At 31.5% G+C, this 4,975-nt stretch overlaps 1 long non-coding RNA gene across 1 annotated transcript; it reads left to right on the top strand.

The window, feature by feature from the left end:
* Positions 1–2,043: 2,043 nt before the first annotated feature.
* Positions 2,044–4,281, top strand: LOC145006217 (uncharacterized). Its single transcript, XR_013662839.1, has 6 exons — positions 2,044–2,290; positions 2,396–2,494; positions 2,612–2,680; positions 2,886–2,990; positions 3,502–3,595; positions 4,052–4,281. It is a non-coding gene; the product is annotated as an uncharacterized LOC145006217 (long non-coding RNA).
* Positions 4,282–4,975: the final 694 nt, after the last annotated feature.

The raw sequence follows: 4,975 nt of genomic DNA, 5'->3' as shown, positions 1-4,975 counted from the left end.
AATTATATATATATATATATATATATATATATATATATATATATATATATATATATATATATATATATAAGCAACTCTTACCCCACCCCGTTAATCCTTACAACGAGACTATCCATACTCTCGGACCTTAAATTTTACCTGTTAGTTAACCCATACTCTGGGATCTAATTCATGCTCTTAGATCAATAATTGTGCCCATTCCATACTCTCATATTAGGGACAAGTGTCTATGTGTAAATCCATTCTCCCGGATTAACGACGAATGACTATGTCCTATCCATACTCCCGGACTGAGGACGACTGACTATGTCTTAATCCATACTCCCGGATTAAGGACAACTAACTATGTCTTAATCCCCCACTGATCGCTTTGATTAATTCTTTCGGCTTAAGTCAGGTGCTACATCGAACTTGGTTCTTGGAACCATGTAACTTACTCGTCGTAGTTGGACTCAATTTGGTATGACCACTAGGGTCGGAATAACAATCATCTTCTTAATCTTTACCGAAATAATGGTAACGACATACGAAATCAATTAATAGCTCCTTGGTAACCTTGTGACTTTCCCGGATCCAAGTGCGAGTCTTGTGCTTCCGGTAGTATAGGCCTCTACTACCATTCACACCTACTCATACTCGTCCCTAGTATTGTCTCACAGTTCTCCAAGTCATTATCACATAAACAATTTTAACACATACAAATGTGTCCAAACAATCATATAATTTTCCGTAGACTCTATTAAGAGTTTTTCCATGCATATCTTCAATCATCAATTCTGCTTCACTCGGTTGGTGATGGAAATGTCAGACGATGGGATAACTTCATGGATTCTACCAAAAATATTTCTTTCTGCTAATCGAATGTGTACTTCTTCCATACTAGATGTATCATTTACTAGACACATTCTAAAGGCATGATATCACTCTTACGATATCTTCCGATAGGTACCATTAAGTATTGTAAGCCTTCTGATTTCCTCCATTCACTCAATTCACTACGAGTGTTCACCATGATGTTCTGCACACCAAAGCAGGCGGTCGATGTATCGAGACAAGAATATAGATAGAGGAAGATTTATACGCGTATTCCACCTTATTACCCCCGAAAAGTTACATGTCAGTTCTAGCATCGTAATTAAACGTTTAGAAATCTGAACACATAAATTTTTTTGATCCGGTCAGCAACAGACCATCGATCTGATCAAACAATAGCATAAAGCATCATAAATCATTTAGCACATAAAAGAATTTTAGGCATATTTCTAATTAAGCTAGTGCTTGTGTCTATTTAGGTGTACTACCTAAAATATATTGGACACACTCCTCACGATTATCATTTAACATTCTAAGTTTAAGTCTAGAAATAAATACTTATTCCTAGTTCACTTAAACTAATGCTCTGATACAAACTGTGGCATCCCCATTTTCACGACCAGAAAAGACCGATTTTGTTTATGTTTTATAAAAATCAGAGTAAATATTTTAGTGAAAATGTTGTGGAATTTGTTCTCAGTAAAACATGATAAATACGTTATCAAAACATTTCCGAAGAAATGTATTTTATTCATTTAAAAACATTTGGGATGTCATCGTCAATATAAAAACATAAACATAAATAGAACTTAGATTCACTTACACTAGTGATCTACATCTCTTTAATCTCTCAGTGTAATGTAACTTCATATCGACACCTGTGATACAAATAAGCTTGAGTGGATCAGGTTGGAAAACCTGGTGAGTACATAGGGATTTCAATCCCACAATGTTATATCATATATATAATTTAGAACTCACAATATATACAATTTCATCATATATATATATATATATATATATACCATCTTATAAAGCATACATAATCAATGTCTTAATTACAAATTGTAAAGCCCAAGGTACAACAAATAATGCTTATTATCTTAAAAAACAAGGAGACATGATCCTGACCCTTAATTATTAAGTGAATGGTATAGATAGGTCCATGTTGGCAATCCGTGTGCTGAATGAATCTTTGATCAAAAACATACTCCCCAAAAGAAAACTCTTTTGAGTTACTGGATTAGTTGATTCAAAATTTGAATCTTGATCTTAAAATTTTCAAAATCTCACACTCTCTCTCTCTCAAGAATTTCCATCGATCACATATTTCATCTCCCACTTGGTCCACCTGTGTCGCCTTCTCCGCCACATACCACGAATTCGTCATCCACCGCTTGATCCACCGGTGTCGCCTTCTTCGCTTCCACTATCTGCATCTCACCACCGCCTTCATTTGGCACCACCATCCACCAGAGTAACTTTTTCCAATTCCAAAATGACACTCTATTTCTTCTTCTATATATGTAAGTAACTTAACCACCACGAACCATTTATTTCATGCTCTCTTTCTCTACTATAGAAACTGGAAAGATACATAGGAAAGACACAAACCGCCATCACCACCGTTGTAGAATAAAACATCTCGCGATTATATATCTTCCCCGGTCGCTCTACACACGTAAGTTATACTTCTATTTTTTGTTGTTTTTCTTCCTTAATGAAGACAGACAGTTTAGGGGTTTTATGTTTTTCTTATTTGGTTCATGTTTATTGAATGTCTTTCTTGTTTCTCCAGGGGATTTTGTCATTTGTTATGATTCAAATCGAACATAGGATTGTTGTTTCTAACATTCAAATCGAACAGGTTCACATTTCAAGCTTCCCTAATCCACAAACTCTGAACAAGAAACAGACTAGGAACACAAAAAATATGGTGCTTCATTTTGAAAACACCACCACTCTTCTCCACTGTGTTGATTCGTGGATCTGATCTAGATCCGGACACCACCATCATCATTTTTCTCTTTTTTTCTTTTCTTTTCTGATTTTGTTTCTAACTTGCATCGCAGGTACAAGTTATGACGAGATTTTCAATTTCATCATGGTCATGGTCATAGTCTTCTTTGGCTTCGGTTATCAGATTCACCATCAAGCACCTTTTTATGATTTCCCAGGCAACAATCTTGATTCTCTTATAATCTTGTTTTTTCCCATTAAAATGTTGTGTTTTTGTTACTCACAATCTTAGGATCTATGTTGTTTTTGTTCTAAGTGTAGGTTTTGTTCTAAAATCAAACATTTAGATGGTTCATTTAATTCTCTGTTACTCAAAATCTCTCAAAAGCAAGTAAATCGTGCTTGAAATTGCATTTTCATGAACCTGAAAAATGGGTTGGAACCTGTTTCCGCTTAAACGATAGAAAGATTAAGAAGCAATAAAACAAAACAAGAAACTATGAAATTTGTTTCATAGTTTGTTTTGCTTATGGTTGTCTATTTAAATAACAACCATTTATACCATTTTAAATTTTAAATTTCACTTAGTGTTGCAACTAACTTCACTCCTTCCAGGTGGTTTTCTTCTTCTTTCTATACTAAAAATTTGTTTTTTGCTACTCAAAACTCACCAGGACAAATGAAAAGATAACTAATATTGATTTGTCTATTTACTTATTGTGGTTGTAGGTGCCTCAATCAGATTGTATCACTTATGGATTCTGGCTCATTTGAATGCAGAAACTATACTGTTAGTTTGTGAGACAAGAAGCTCCTAATAAATGTATATTCACTTACATAAGGCATTTTTATTCATTCGATGTCTTTGATTATTTTAATCTATGCTTGAAATGTTTTGCTGAGACTAAAATGATGCACTTTCAGTAATGAAAAGTAGTCAAGAAATGTTTATAAAAATATCAGATAAAGGGCAATTTTTAGTCATTTTAATTGGAATAGGGTATGGAAAATCAATTTAAGGACCGAAATTGCAAATGGATTCCTTTTGAGACTAAAACCGGAAAAGGTGCTAAAATCAGGGGCCAAATTTATTATTTACTCATGGTCAAGCATATTTTGGAAAACAGGTCGAGTTTTATGCGAAATATGATAAAAAAAAAATATGCTTTCTTTCTTTCGGAGTAGTCAACATTACATGCTTGAAAAGGTTTGCAAAATTATGACTCTGAATATCTAATTTTTCATGTTTTTTTATGCTGGCATCAACTTCTCCAATTAGGCCTATGAAGTTTGTCTTAAGAAAGATTTACTAAGAGAGCAAGATTTTGTCTTTGGAAGGATGCGAAATGCAAAACCAGCCCTTGCTATAGAATAGCTATCATAGGTTTTAATATAAACTGTAATAGTATTATTATAAAGCTGCCAATTTGTTTGCTCAAGGAGATAAAGGCATAAAGCTGTAAAATAATATTGTTCAAAGATATAAAATATGCGAAGACTATTCGTATACAGGTCTATCTTATCCTATAGCTTTTATTATTTTTATATTATAAAATATTACAATGTTCAAACAACAAAATGTTAATGAAGTTAACCTAATGAAATATAATATATAAGATAAGTAATCAAGTTAAATTGTAATTATATGATGAAATATAGGACTGTTTTTAATTAAAAATATAAAATTTTCATTTTTATTTTTGAAGTCGCTTTAATGTTATAAAAGTAATTATATAAATTAGCTTAGTTAATATACATCGTAAATTTTTATTTATTTTTCAAATAAAAGTAAATCAAAAATATATAAGATCATACGAGTAAAACTTTAACTTTGAATAAACTTTTATATTGGTTTTCAACAAAACTGAATTATTATTTTGAATAGTCCAAAAAAACCGAATAAACAATTATTATTTATTTATTTATTTTTAATATATATCTATAATTATTTATTAATTTCGTAATTTATTCTTTAAAATAAGTTCAAAACATTTCACTCGATAAGAAAACATTAATATGCATTTTTTCTCAAAAGTTTTCTACTTATAAAATATTTAACTATAATATAACTTCTTAGTAGTTGTTTATAAATTTCAAATCACAATTAAATAATTTGTTTTCACTTTTGTGCAAAATCGGGTAATATTATAATTATATGTCGTTTAAAATGTTTTGGTTTTGAAAACCGAATCATAAAAACCGA

Source organism: Lactuca saligna, chromosome 7 (genome assembly GCF_052625555.1).
Source record: "Lactuca saligna cultivar CGN05327 chromosome 7, ASM5262555v1, whole genome shotgun sequence".
NCBI lineage: Eukaryota > Viridiplantae > Streptophyta > Magnoliopsida > Asterales > Asteraceae > Lactuca > Lactuca saligna.
This window is presented reverse-complemented; position numbering and strand designations above follow the sequence as displayed.